At 36.9% G+C, this 16,405-nt stretch overlaps 1 protein-coding gene across 1 annotated transcript in view; it reads right to left on the bottom strand.

Annotated features, from left to right (window-relative positions):
- PPP3R1 (protein phosphatase 3 regulatory subunit B, alpha) overlaps positions 1-16,405 on the bottom strand; it is an 83,088-nt gene that overhangs the window by 66,211 nt on the left and 472 nt on the right. The window lies entirely within an intron of this gene.

Here is a 16,405-nt window from a genome sequence, read left to right as displayed (position 1 = left end):
CAATGTTAAGAGGATTCCAGATTTCTCCACATCTTAACATTTATCTGGTCTCTGATTATAGCCACCCTGGAGGATGTGAAGTGATATCCCATTGTAGTTTTGATTTGCATTTCCCTAATAATTAATGACGTTGAGCTTCTTTTCATGTGCTTACTGGACATCTGTTTATCTTCTCTGGAAATGTCTACTCAGATTTGTCCATTTTTTAGTTAGATTTTCTTTTTATTGTTGAATTGTAAGAATTCTTGAGTAGAAGTCTCTTAGCAGATATATGATTTGCAGAAATTTTCTCCCACTCTGTAGGAAGTCTTTCCATTTTCTTGAGTCCTTTGAAGCATAAAAGTTAATTCTGACAATGTTCAATTTATCTTTCCTTCTGTTGTTTGTGCTATCAGAAACAATTTCCCACCTGAAGCTTTATTTGAACACAGCTATGCTTATTTATGTATTGTCTATAGCTGCAAAACACTGTATCTCCCACAAAGCTTAAAATAATTACTGTCCGATCCTTAACAGAAAAAGTTTTCCAACTCTTGATTTAACACAATTTCAACTACAAACCAATCCCTAACTTAAAATGAACAGCTTTCCTTCTCTTGAAGGGGCTGCAAGGCAGAGGATGTCCTTTGGAAAGAGGCAGAATTTTGGTTAATTAAGTTTGGTTAAAAAAAATTAGAATAATTTTGGGTTAAAAAAAATTAGAATAGAACGACATGGGGTTATAGATAGTTCTAGTGAGGTAAAAGGTACAGTATTACATCGGAAGCCAGATATAATTTTCACTGCTTACAGTCCCATCAGTAATCTGTTGACTTTTGTCCAAAGTACCAAATAAAATATTGATGAGATTGTTTTTACTACCATAAGGCCTAGTTTCTGGTGATGGAAAGTAAGCTAGGGCCAGTTTTAAGAACTTAACTGCCTTAAAGGAGGGTGATGAAAAGGTACAAACTTCCAGTTAATAAGATAACTAAGTACTAGGGATGCAATGTACAACCTGATGACTATACTTAACACTACTGTATGATACATAGGAAAGTTAAGAGAATAATAAATCCTGAGTTCTCCACATAAGAAAATTCTTTTTTTTCCTTCTTTTTCTTTTTGTTCTACCTTATTAGATGATGAACTTACTGAAGTTATCATTTCACAACATATGTAAAACCATCACACTATACACCTTAAACTTACACTGATGTATGTCGATTATTTCTCAATACAACATGCGGTGGAGGCGGGGGGGACTTAACTGCCAGAGTAAGGAGTTTGGTCTTTTTCTAACATGCAAGAAACACAGGAAATGCAAGGGGGGACCTAAGAAAAAACCTGGTATAGACCTACAATCTAATAAATAGATAAACAAGAGGAAGTGTTTCCCACTCTTTTTCAGCCAGTATCAGTGCCTGAAATTGTAGTGGACATCTCTTAATAGACAGAGCCTTCAAGTAAACCAGACCTAAGTCCTTGATGAAGCTGATCAACTGCTGAACCAACCCATAAGTCTCTGGCTCAGGGCTTCTTATTTTGTGAAATAATACATTCCTTGTTATTTAGGCCACTTTTAGTTGGGTAGTAGGTATTCTGTTACTTGTAGCCCAGAACACTCTGGTAACATTTTCTACTTTGTTAGTAAGTACATTACTAGACAGAGAGCTGCAAAGAAATTAGAATGAAGCAATTATGAAACCTAGACACACTAGTTTTTAGTAGTTCAATTTTTTAAACTTTAAACAGCAATTTTGCCCTTTATAATGCATCATAGGTAATTATCTTACCCAATACTCACAAGAACTCAGAATAAGGCAGTCTGGGGACATTTTACCAATGTATTATATACATAGATATATATTTTAAATGCAGGTCATTCCAATATAGTTCTTCCAATTGTGTATCTCACACTTGTTCCACGACATCATATTATGGCTCTTATTATCAAACAAAATTCAATGAAAGCAACATAAACAACAAAATGACTGCATTATTCTTCAGCATTTAAGTAACTGCTTGACATTATACAACTCTATTCCATGAGTAATGTGACTAGAATGAATAAAATGTCCACGTAGCTGCTACATGTTAAGTTCAAACAGGGTGAGCAGAGTGATCAAAAGAAATCTAACACTATATAATAGCTCTACTGAAACACTTACTATATTGTATTATATATGCATCCCATGCATGACTTAATCTACTCTGTGATGCCTTTGGGTCTACATCTTGTCTTTGTTTCACCTTTGTGCCTATACACTATGTTTAATATATTAGTAGGTGAACATAAACAGTTGCTAAATAAGGAAATTAAAGATTTCTCGAGTTGCAGTCTCACCTTATCAGCTGTTCTAGAATTTATCTAGAACAAAAATTTAAGATATATCAGCACATATAAGCAACACTAAGGATTATTTATAAACTTTTACTTTCATTTAATTATGAAAAACTTCACTTACCATTTAAAAACGAAACACTCTCTCACACATAACCCTGACACTTTAGTCAGATATGTAATAAGAATCTTAAAGCATAAAAGTCCTATTAACTTTTAGAATCAACAGCATTTTCCTTTCCTGTAGCTTTCCCATTGTGCCCAATCCACTTGTGTTTCTACCTGTTTATTCACAGAACTTCTAAAGACCTCCTTAGCCCTATATGCTAAATATCACCTAACTAAGCTGCACCCCAGCTGACTTCCCAAGCCAACAGGACAGGTGCCTACTTATTCATCTGTCATTTCCGTTTTCACCACAGGAGAGATACCACAATGGGAACTGACTTTAGGAAGATTTAAAAAAATGGATCTACTGCTCTAGAAGAGCCCACAGTTTAGGAGGGGGAGCAATTAAGCTAAGTACAATACAAATGACCATTAATTGCCTGGAGAAATTAGGAAGATTTCAGAGAACGCTACTAGAACAAGATCTTGATGTTTGCCAGAGAAAAAAAGGGGAAGGACACTGCAGATACAAGAAAAAGTACTTACAAAGGCATCAACAAGCAAAAAAGGATGAGGTATTTAAGAACAAAGTACTCTGACTTGGTTATAACATAAGGATGGCTAGAAATAAGGATCAGAACATGAGTGCCATGCAAAGGAGTTCAGATTTTTAATTCTCGAAGATGTACCAGTGACTTTTAAATAAGGCAGTGACAATAAATTTCCCCACAAGAACAACACTGGTGCCAATAAGGGAGACAGAGTGAAGAAAGAAAGTGGAGGCAAAAAGAGCAAAGCATTAAATAGGCTAGAGAAACAGTCCACCCAAGAAATAAATGGACCTGCAACAACGTCAGTGGCAATGGGGATGAAGAAGTTGATTTAAGAGTCGTCTGGAGGAATCTAAATGAGTGGACATGTTGGCTATGACACAATAGTTATGTTCCTGAAAATCTTCACCTTCTCAATAACAAAATAGGGTTGGAAGAGGAAATTCAAAACCTATGCAACTCTGTAACCACAGTACTAGCCAACAAAAACCCTAATAAGGATATTAACACTAAAAGATGTGCTAAATAACAAGTATGAGATTTTTTAAAGGTACACATTGAAGTGATAGAAAAAAAGCATTATGGGTAAATGTAGTAACCACATTGTTTTTTCATGTGAAACCTTCATAAGAGTGTATATCAATCATACCTTAAAGAAAATTTTAAGAAAAGAAAAAAAGCATAAGGGTATTAAAAGCCAAATTATAAAAATAAAGGAAAATGCACAAACATCTAGGGGAACTGTGCAATAAATTCTTCCAGATAAATGGCCAAACTGAGTCAAGAGGAAGAACGCGGTGGACAGTACACAGTACTGTATTCTTAAGCAGCTCACTTCTTTTCAGTTGTGTTAGCATATTTTGGATTCAGCTGCCACTACTTTATGGCACAACACATTAATATGTTGGGCATGTCATAAATACATTTTCCTATTTAACAATAGTATGTGAACCAGACTGGAATGCCTTACAGTCCCCTCAAGTAAGTGACTGAGTCTCCACACTCACACCAGGTCAGGCAGTATTCCTAGGATATACTCCTTTAGTACAAACTAACAAATGACTGCTTAAGACTTAGGTTGTAGTAAAATGAAGAAAAATGAATAAACAATTAGAAAGCACAAGGTATACCAGACAGGAATGAATGAATGGACAGACACTATTTCCATTAAGAAAAATTAAGAAATAATTAAGCATGAATAGGAAGAAGATAATGATGTGATCTTAGTTGAGTCTGAGGTGTCTTATAGACATATTTATTTAGATAAATATGCAGTAAGCAGTTAGAACCACAGACTACAGCATGAGATAATAATGTAGGCTGAAAATATTAATCACTGGTACATAAGAGATGAATAAACTTTGAAAATGAAAAAAGAATTCATGCATTCACTCAATTAACTCCTTCAACAAGTATTTACTGAAATCCTGTATGTAGGGGCCTATGCTGGCAGCAAGGGTATATAAGACAGTGACGATGTTCACTCTCACAGAACTCACATTTAATCATGGGAAGATAAAAAGGAACTAAAAATCTATAGAACTAATGAATCATGTGCTGCAATAAAATGTAAGATGTACAAAAAACAGTGTAACACAGGAACATGGACTGACCTGGTAGAGGGGTAAGAGGCTCTGTCACTAACTTGAGGGACTTAGGAGGCATTCCAAACCATAGCCTATGCAAAAGGCTCTGATGGTAGAATAAATAGAAGAAAAAACACAGCATACAATACTGAATAAAATGTAACAATGTCATGTGGCTACAGCAAAGAGAGAAGGCAGACGTAAAGTAGAAGCAATAGTAAACAGGACTCTCCTACACTGTTGATGGGAATACAAATTGGTGCAGCCACTGTGGAGAGTACAGAGGTTCCTCAAAAAACTTAAAATGGAAATACTATACAACCCAGTAATTCCATTTCCTCGAATACACCTGAAGAAAATAAAAACCCTAATTTGAAAAGATACATGCACCTCTATGTTTACTGCCACATTATTTACAGTAGCCAAGTTATGGAAGCAACCAAAGTGTCCATCAACAGATGAATGAATAAAGAAGACGTGGTACATATAAACAATGGAATATTATTCAGCCATAGAAAAGAAATCCTGCCATTTGCAACAACACAGATGAACCTAGAGGGTATCATGCTAAGTGAAATAGCAGAGAAAGACAAATACCATATGATTTCACTTATTTGTGGAACCTCAAAGCAAAATGAACAAAACAGTAGCAGACTCATAGACACTGAGAAGTGACTGATGGTTACCATGGGGGAGGAGTTGGGGTGGGTGGTAGAGACAGTGAGGGGTATAAAGAGGTACAAAAATTCTCAATCAGAAGTTGGTCAAAGGGATTGTAACAGAGCATGGAGAATAAAGCCAACGACTGTGTAACATCTTCCTATGTTGACAGATACGGACTGCACTAGTGGGGATAAGGATTTAATAATATGGGTAACTGCTGAACGACTGTGTTGTATACTAGAAACCAATGTACGATTTATATCAATGATACCTGAATTTTAAAAAAAAGGAAACAACAGGTAGAACCTATGGAGTCTATGGGCTATGTTACGTTATTTTTGTCTCATATATATGGGATTTTAAATGGGAAAGTGATACAATCATATTTAAGAGGGACTTGGAACAAACCTAGATGACTGTCAAGTAACAAAGCTTTAAAATGGTTTGAGAGGTTGAATATCAACTAGCAGAAAATGTCACAGAAGCCAAAAGAGAACCTAAAGAGTTCCCTACAACATCCAACATTACAAAGAAGAAAGAACCAAATATATTTAGTGAGTACCTACTAGATTTCCAGACACTCTCTATTGTTACCATAATCGAGCTGTCGTTATTTCCATTTTATACATGTACTAAATATAAATAGGGTCTAGAGAGTTTATGGTATTTGCTTAGGGTCACACAGTTTATAAATGGCAGAACCAAAATCTAAATTCGAATCTTTCCAACTCCAAATCTCATGATGCAAATTGGAAGATTAATGCCAGAATAGTAAGTTTCAGTGAAATGCAGATGTACAATCTCTCTAGACCAGCACTAATAGAAATTTCTGTAATGATGGAAATGTGCTATATTGAGACACTAATGTAGTGACCACTAGCCAGAAGTAGCTACTAAGCACTTGTAGTGTAGCTACAGTGACTGCTACTGAATTTCTAATTTTAATTCACCTTAATAAAATTTAAATAGCCACATATAGCTAGTGGCTACTGAACTGGACATCACAAATCTAGACTGTAGTAGACTGAAAAAACAAGAAAATGAGCCAATAGAGATGAGTCTAGAAACATGATAGTAAAGGTAAAGAGAGAGTGACAGCCATACAGGAAGGCAGAGCTGAAGCATACCTTTATGTTCACAAATTTTACTTGAGAAACACTATGTTAGCATATAACTCCTAAAATTCTATTTGTTAGGAAAGTTGTTCGAACATAAACACATAAAATCACAGATTTCCCTTACTACCTATTAGCACTTATTTTTCCTGACATTCCAGTTGTTATTAAATATCGCCCTATACCCAAATAATACTAGAGGATACCAGATTATCACATGCCTGTAACAGGTTGCTTGTGACAGCATACTTTGAGTATTTGAAAGAAAATGATCCCTGAACTAGATAGATTAAGGAAAAATAAAAGTGCTAATAGATAGCTCTAGTAAGGCAAATGGTAAAGGTTAGATCCCTTTTTGTAGGTTGCTATACTTCACTCTCATACCTCAGTTTTAAAATGCATACTTTATTTTAACATACAAATAAAAATGAATACTCTATTTACACAAAAGACAAAGACTTGTCTAGACAACAAATGAATTTAATAATGCTATGAGAAAAACAAGTCAAAATAACATCTTATTTACAGAAATGTTTCTCGGAATAGCAACAGGGCTATCAACATGGCCCTCATGATACTCACAAGAAAGGACTTAAAACTGTCTGAGGAAAGAATCCACTCCAAAACTACTAGATCTAGTATCTGAATTCAACAGAGCTGCAGGATACAAAATTAATACACAGAAATCTGTTGCATTCCTATACATTAATGATGAACTAGCAGAAAGAGAAATCAGGAAAATAATTCCATTCAAAATTGCATCAAAAAGAATAAAATACCTAGGAATAAACCTAACCAAGGAAGTGAAAGACCTATACTCTGAAAACTACAAGACACTCTTAAGAGAAATTAAGAGGACACTAATAAATGGAAATTCATCCCATGCTCTTGGCTAGGAAGAATTAGTATTGTCAAAAGGCCATCCTGCCTAAAGCAATCTACACATTCAATACAATCCCTATCAAAATACCTACAGCATTCTTCAATGAACTAGACCAAATAGTTCTAAAACTCATATGGAACAACAAAAGACCCTGAATAGCCAAAACAATCCTGAGAAGGAAGAATAAAGTAGGGGGAATTAAGCTCCCCAACGTCAAGCTCTACTACAAAGCCACAGTAATCAAGACAATTTGGTACTGGCACAAGAACAGACCCATAGACCAGTGGAACAGAATAGAGAGCCCAGATATAAACCCAAGCATGTATGGTCAATTAATATATGGCAAAGGAGCCATGGACATACAATGGGGAAATGATATACTCTTCAACAACTGGTGTTGGCAAAACTGGACAGCTACATGTAAGAGAATGAAACTGGATTATTGTCTAACACCATATACAAAAGTAAACTCAAAATGGATCAAAGGCCTATAATGTGAGTCATGAAATCATAAAATTCTTAGAAGACAACATAGGCAAAACCATCCTGAGTATAAACATGAGCAACATTTTCCTGAATGCATCTCCTTGAGCAAGGGAAACGAAAGCAAAAATGAACACATGGGACTACATCAAACTAAAAAGCTTCTGCACAGCAAAGGACACCATCAGTAGAACAAAAAGACATCCTACAGTATGGGAGAATATATTCATAAATGACATATGCGATAAGGGGCTGACATCCAAATTATATAAAGAGCTCACACACCTCAACAAACAGAAAGCAAATAAGCCAATTAAAAACTGGGCAGAGGAGCTGAACAGACACTTCTCCAAAGAAGAAATTCAGATGGCCAACAGGCACATGAAAAGATGCTCCACATCGCTAATCATCAGAGAAATATAAATTAAAACCACAATGAGGTATCACCTCACACCAGTTAGGATGGCAAACATCCAAAAGACAAGCAACAACAAATGTTGGCGAGGACATGGAGAAAGAGGAACCCACCTACACTTGCTGGTGGGAATGTAAACTAGTTCAGCCATTGCGGAAATCAGTATTGAGGTTCTTCAAAAAACTCAAAATAGAAATACCATTTGACTCCTAGGAATTTACCCTAAGAAAGCAGCAGCCCAGTTTCAAAAAGACATATGCACCCCTGTGTTTATTGCAGCACTGTTTACAATAGCCAAGAAATGGAAGCAATCTAAGTGTCCATCAGTAGATGAATGGATAAAGATGTGGTACATATACACAATGGAGTATTATTCAGCCATAGGAAGAAAACAAATCCTACCATTTGCAACAACATGGATGGAGCCAGAAGGTATTATGCTCAGTGAAATAAGCCAGGCAGAGAAAGACAAGTATCAAATGATTTCACTCATCTGTGGAGTATAAGAACAAAGAAAATACTGAAGGAACAAAACAGCAGCAGACTCACAGAACCCAAGAATGGACTAACAGTTACCAAAGGGAAAGGGACTGAGGAGGATGGATGGGAAAGGAGGGATAAGAGGGAAAAAGGGGCACTGCGATTAGCACACATAATGTAGTGGGGGGAGGTACATGGGAAAGGCAGTATATACAGAGAAGACAAGTAATGATTCCACAGCATCTTACTACGCTGATGGACAGTGACTGTAATGAGGTATGTGGGGGGGACTTGATAATAGAGGGAGTCTAGTAACCATAATGTTGTTCAAGTAATTGTACATCAACAATAAAAAAAAAACTGTCTGAGGATGAAACCTGTAAGAACTTGTAACTTCTTGATTTGTCAGTGCTAAATTTTAAAGGATATCCTCCAGAAATCTTCAAGTGTTTTAAATATTTTTATAGTACAAGACCATAAAAACCAAAGACAAACCCAAAAACATATATTAATCACATCTCATTTCAAAATTTTATTCCTGCACCAGATCTATACATTAGGTATAATTATACTGTGAACCCATAACCACGAGGAGGGTAAAGGAATACAAGAAGAAAATTCAGAAAGGGAGAGTGTGGATGTGGGCTGTTGAAGAAAAGGTTTATTTGGAAGGCTAAAAGTGAGGAAGAAATTTTGGTCTGGCAAGCTTGAAATAAAATAGATCCTTTATCCATTATACGTTGGAGTTCATTTTCTCTTTTTAAGAAATTGTTATTCATACAGCTAAACTTAAGGTAATAAGTGGAAAAAATACAAAAGAAGTTATAGTATTATCTTCCCTAAGAGTATTTTCACAAGAATACTGTCATAATTCAGACCCTTGTTAAAGTACCAACCTTAATCATTATGAAATTGCTACCTGATTATAAAAATTATGCTGAATTGTTTTTCATTCAATGTTACATCAAAATATGGTTTAAAACCCTGCAAAAAAAAAGGACTATAATGAGTAACTTAGAGGATGATATTAAAACCTCAAGTCTGACCTCTGCAATCTTTCTGATAAATAACTAAATTTTAAAAAAATTAGTAAATCTACACTGGCACAGGTTTAAAAGAAGAAGAAAAGAACTCACAAAAAAAAAACTTCCTCTGAAAGAATACATAAGAAATTCAACAGAGATCAATACAAGGCAAAGAGATGGACAGGAGATTTACTTTCTACTTCATACCTTTCAGTATGATTTCACTTTTTAAGCAAATGTATTAATAGTGTCTTTAGAACTTAAAAACAAAACAAAAACAGAACAAGAACTTAAGAATTTTTACCAATCTCCAACTCAGTGGTCCCTTACATAAAAGCTGGTCTCAAAAAATGGTTCCTTTTAGACTTTCATCACTTGATCAGGAGTTACTAAAGCAAAGACCAAGGCAGTATTAAGCTCTTTTCTTGTGTAACTTCGTGTTGTCCTAGATTAATTTCTTAGGCCACTCAGCCACTGTTGCCCCATCCTGGGTCTGCCTACTATTTATCACTATTTAATGATATTTACTTAATACCCTCTTACCTCCTTATCAACCCCCCAATATGATAATCTTTTTCCATACTCCTTCTTACCCTCAATCTCACTCCATTTACCCAAAACCTCAATCTCAACTTCAGGAACTGATCTTGCCTCAAACTATCTCATGTTACTGAGATGATTTAGACCAATAGCATAAACTCCATTATATTAAAACACATGTTACCATAGCCACGTCTCTCCACGCTGATTTTTTCCCCTCTCTTTCGATGTCTCTGCTTTCCTTTTATCCCTCTTCGTTCTTACCACTTCTAGGAGTCGTTCCACTAATCATCCTTTCTTACAGCGCCCTCTTCTGGCTTCTCTTCTAATTCTAAACAGTAACATCTACCCTAAAAAAAGAACTTCAAACTGAAAAACACTAATCCTTTCTTTGTTCTTTCTTCCATAAACGTCTCAAAAAATGAACTGACATCCCCTCCACTGTCTCATCAGCTCTTACTCCTTTAGTCCACTTATTATTCATACATTTCTTTTTCAAACACCTTGGGATCTATTTATTATATGTCAAGTATTTGGAACATAACAATGAAAAGACAAAGACAAGTCTGCATTCTCAGAGCTTTTATTTACTTGCAATGTTATTTTCATTACCTAGGATTTAAAGTTACTGTCTTAAAGACTATGACCTTTGTAAGTTTTCATTTTTACCTACTTCCCTCTCATGTTTAACAGATGAGAAAAACCTCTCTTCTTGTTTAAGGATAGTCAGTCATATTCCCTCCTACCTCCTTGGGACTGCCATCTATTAACTCCACCTTCTCCCTTTAAAACTTCAATGGCTCTTTGTTGGCTTATTCCCTTAACCCCAAAATATATTCTTCCTCAAACTTAAATTCCCCAGCTTTCATCTTCTTTCCTTCTAGTGAGAATTACAGAACAGTCTGGTTACCCACTTATTCCTCAACTCACTGCATCCTGGCTTTCCCTGCTACCAGTAATAAAATGGTGGGTTTTTGGTCCTTGTTGCCTAAGCCACCAGATCTCTCCTGATCCCTCCAAAAGACACTTTTAAGTGTCTCTTCCCTATCTCTAATATCTACGCACTGCTGACTCCTTCAAATGTGGTATCACTCTGCTAACTTTCCAACTCTCTCTCTAGCTTTTTTATTCTCAACCTCCACAGGTTCCTCATCCTCAACCTACCTCTTAAATTCACTGTTCTTAAGGGTTTGCCCTCTTTTCTCATTTTATATTCTCTATAGGATTTCATTCAGTTTAATGTCTTCCACTACTAGGTAATACAAATACTGATAGTGCTCAAATGTTTAATCCAGACGCAGATTTCTCATCTGAGCTCCAAATATATATAGCCAATTGCCTATTGGCCATTTCCACTAGATACCCCACTAGTTTAAATTCAACATGCCCAAAATAGAAATCATCATCACTCCCCCAAATCTTGTGTATCTCCTAGACAAAGAATACACATTTCTAACAAGGATACAGATGATGCTGATCTGATGCTCCTAGTTCATGATCCACTTTTTGACCACTGCTCAAACACTTACTACCTCTTCCTACCTCCAGGCTACCAAGTTCCTTCTGCTGCCTCCTAGACCATGATATCTACACAGCAGGCGTTGTAATATTTCACAATACTCCATCCTATTGAACTTAGAATCTTGCAACACAGAATTCCAAGCATGAATTACCAAATGATGAGAGGACTAGAGATGAAACAAAGTCATTCCAGCAAAGTGGAAGTTTCTTAAGGACAGGACTGTATTTCCCATGTATCCCTAGAATCAAATCTTACTCAAGCAGGCACTCAATAAATATTTATTGAATGGATGGCATTATCATCTATCCAGTCACTCGAGCCAGAAACCATGGCAGGATTTACTCTTTTCCTCCCCCACAATCCAACTGTCACTAAGTGCAATCTTCTACCTCCAAAACGCTCATACCTGGTCCCTCCTCTCCACATGCACTGTTACTACACCCTTTCAGGTCCACATTTCTCACATTACTATAATAATTTCTTACTTGGTCCCCATGTTTAGATTCATCTATCCTATTTAATTTTCCACATGGTCATCAGATTGATCTCTCCAAAAAAGTAAATGACACAATTTCATCATCCTACTTAAGATAACAACTTCCTTAGGAAAAAAATGTGAACTCTTTCCCATGATACACAACCCTCCCTATGATCCTGCCTCAATCTACCAGACCACCCTCTTCTCCCTTCCACCCTAACTCCCTACCCTCCAGTCATGACGACCTGGCTGAGAGGCATATCTCATACTTCTGTCTTTAACGTATCACACTGCATAATAATTGAATTCTTTAACCCACTTAAGTTCCTTGGAAATCACAATTATGTTTTGTTTGAAAGTCAGTGCTAGCGATAATAATAGATACTCAACTAAAATTTAAATAAATACACTATTTGCTATTCTCTAAACAGTGGCTCTCAAAATTTAGCCTGTATCAGAATTACCTGGAAAACCTATAAATCTGCACTGCTTGGGTCCATCTCCAGAGTGGTCCAGAGTGGGACCATGTAAGTTCCCAGATGATGCTTTTCCTTCTGGTCCAAGAACCACATTTTGAGTGTTTCAAATACATGTCTCTTCCTATCTCCAGGATTTAGTCTTTTCCTAGCTGCCTTCAACTCTGACTAGTGCAATCCTAATAATCTTTTTAGACCACCACCCTCAACTGTCACCTCCTTCTTAAAATTTTCCCTAATCCCAGATAAAACTGATCTTGCTCTATCCTTAATTTCTATCAGGCTTTGTGTATATTATTCATTTAACTCACACTTTTTCACACCCACTGGCATTTATCTTATGTTCTATACTTAAATGAAGGTAGAAAACCTGCCTTAATTATTTTAACATCCTCCACAACCCAACACAGCAACTAGTGAACAGCAGGCAAAATCTGTAAGTATTTGTTGATATGAATGAATCCCTGTTGCTTGCTCAGACTGGGCCCACAGTCTGACTCACTTAATCTTCCTGGCTCAACCAAGCTGACTTCCTTATACTGCCTGGTACTTTGCTTGCCTTACTACCTATGACAGATGCCTGATCCTCCCACACTTGTCTGTCCCTTCCCCTTGCTGACTGACCCTTAGTCAGCTTCTTTACCTTGTACTTTGAGCTTTTCTAATTTTCTCATGCACTACAGGACATAATGAGTCGAGAAACTTTTTCCATATGACTGACACCAATTTTAATCCTGCCATACAACGGGTTGCTTTTTTTTTTTTTAAGTAGCCTTTCTTTGCTACAGAATCTGAATTAGGATATGTTGTATACAACTCTAAATGCAGTTATCACAGACAGCAATAAATGTGCATTAACTTTTATTTACAAAGTATGGAGGTAATTTTAATAAAAAGTTTAAAAACACAGAGGCACAAGGAAGGTCACTTTTAAAATTTAAGGTTGCCCTAAGAAACAAAATTTAGAAGAAAGCTAATTACTTACGCACTGTTACTATATGCTTCCAGAACAAAATCCTTTATTAGTTATTCCAACAAAAACAAGTACAAAAAATATGACCATATTCCTAAATTATACTAAGTCCAAGATAAATACAGTTTTTCATACATGAAATTAACTGTTTTAAAAAATGCCCCTACAAACACCTACTAACACTGAAGTACTCTACCTAAAACTATACATGCCTACCTATAGAAAATATTGTGAAGATACCTATTTATTTCAATAAATAAGCATCTATTTACTTATCACAGATAACTGACCATTTATGATTCAGGGAAAACTTCAAGGAGCTCAGCACTGAGATTTTTATACACATACAGTCTTCATCCCACCTGAATGCTCAAGTTTAAAACTCAAATAGAGGTGAAGAGCAGGAAAAACTTAACTCTCAGGGAAAAAAAAAAAAGAAAAAACCTACTATTAAAGTAGCAAGTAAAATGCCTGTCAGAAAAGAGTCTGGATAGGTTCAATCAATAAGCCTTTTTATTTTTCCCTTATCTGAATTAATCAGTGTTATTTATAAATTAAAATCTGTTAACAAAAATGTAAATATTTTCATGATACTCAGTTATAATAAACCTTTTCCAAAGAGAGTGAAAATTTTCCAAACCGTATGCTCAATTGACTAGAAAAATGAATCACATCACTCCAAAGCCCAATTTATTTGAGTTATTCAATATCCCATATGGCAGAGCTAAGCTAGAGGTATCATCTTGATACTTTCAAACCACCACTACACTCAGCAGACCAAAATAATGCTAAATTTGGGGTGCCACTGTCATGGCAAAGTATGTAGATCCTGAAATGGCATTGAGAGGATGGTAGAAAAAAGAGCCAAGAATGAATCAGAAAACAAAGACTAAAAAGGCAAATGGAAAGAAGAGGGAAATAATGACCTGGAAGAAAACAATATTGTATGGTAAATCGTATTTTTAAAAGATAAGGCAACAATGAGCACCATAGGAAAACAAATTTAAGAGCTAAAAGAGAATTTCCAAAATTCAGTCTGATGCTCAAAAAAGAAGTGAGGCTTAGGGAGATGCACTACAGGGGGAAAAAACTATTTTGAACCAGATCACTCTACTAATAATAACAAACAAAAGGCTATATGACTGTCCCTCAAGATGTACTGTTTATAAATACAAGTAAAAACATTCGCTGCAATGGACAAATACCTTCAAGATCCTGGCCTTCGAGTAAAATACATATATAAAGAAGTTTCAAAATTGCAATTCATAACTCCAAAAACTACACCAACAAAAAGACTGTACTATACGAATGCCTCTGATCTAAGTTGTTTCTGTGAAAAGCCTGAGTTTTTTTGCCTTTGGGAGCCAAAGTTGTCTCTGAGCTGCCTACCACGTTGACAGGGAAACACTTCCGCTACACATCAAAATCACTAATCATTTATTAAATCTGCTCCTAATCTGGATTTTAAGTACACTTAAAAGTGCACTTAATCGTTTGTCCTGTATTTTAAAGCTAACTTACTTGAAAAATCCTATTTTCACGTTCTTCCCCTATACTCACACCAAACTGATTTTAAATTGCAAACAGAATTTCTTTGTTCTCCAATCCACCATTCTATTTTTAAATACGTAAAATGTACATACAGGGTGAAATACAATTAAAAAGTGCAAGAAATTATCTCACGTCAGTCTAAAAATCTTTGGACAACTGTTTAAACTTTCAGAAAAAGTGTTAACAACCACATCACATGTTAAAATATCTGATACTTATGGAAAACTGCTAATTTTTTGTACTATGAATAAATACAATTCTTGATTACAAACAGGGAACTCCCCCTGGCTACCAGGAGCAAGAGAACCGGTAAGGTAACAGGCTAAAAGGGCGTCGTTGATTTCTTGGCCACAGTGACTGAGGAGGGAGACACACCCCTAGCGTCGGTTTGAAACACTACAGCAGTGAATTCTACCTAGGGATTAATGTGAGGGTAAGGAAAGACAAATTTAAATCGCCATGATTCAAAAAACCACCACCACGAGAGATTTACAGAGGTAACAAAGAAAACTAAAAACGCTGGGTAGTAAGGAAGCATTAAAAAACAAGTATCCTCCTTTACCAAAGACCGAGTGAGATTGTTTACGAAAACATACACCTTGGACTTTCCGGTTCGCCAGTGCAGAGAGAAAAGCAGCAGCAAAAAAGAAGCAAACAGCAGCGAAATAAATACTAACAGATGACGGGGGAAGTAAGTGGCAGGATTCCTGCCCAGACTCCGGGCTTGAAAATGGAGTGAGAATGGGAGAAAGGGCAGCTCTGGAGAGAAAGTAGGTCTTATATGAAACCCTTTGGCTACATAGCATTTTCACAGGATTTCGGAATATGCCTGGACTTAAAAGAGTCTAGGGGCGAAAGAGGGGGGTCCACGTGGAGGGTCCGGAGAAGTAATGCAGGGCGACGGCGGAGGGAGACAGTACGAGGCCGATGGCCCAGGGAGAGGGGGGACCAGGCAAGGACGGAATCGCGGCAGCCGCGGATGGAGGGAGCGAGGGGCGCCTCGCAGAGGCTCGGGGTACCGCCGCGGGGCCTCGCTGCCCTGTCAAGCAGTCGGCCCGCCGCGGGCGCCCTCCGGCTGCAGAGGGCTCTCATGGACCCGCCGCGGCACCAGCCGGGCCGGGTCTCTCGAATCTTCCACCGGGGGAAGCCGACCGGGGGCGTCGGGGTTCGCCCCCGCCCGCCGCCCTTGGAGGCGGCGGGCTGGGGAGGGATGGTGTATCGGGGAAGCAAAGG

The sequence above is a fragment of the Manis javanica genome, chromosome 1, assembly GCF_040802235.1.
Source record: "Manis javanica isolate MJ-LG chromosome 1, MJ_LKY, whole genome shotgun sequence".
In the NCBI taxonomy this organism is placed as follows: Eukaryota; Metazoa; Chordata; class Mammalia; order Pholidota; family Manidae; genus Manis; species Manis javanica.
The sequence above is the reverse complement of the archived record's forward strand: the minus strand, read 5'-3'. Positions and strand labels throughout refer to the sequence as shown.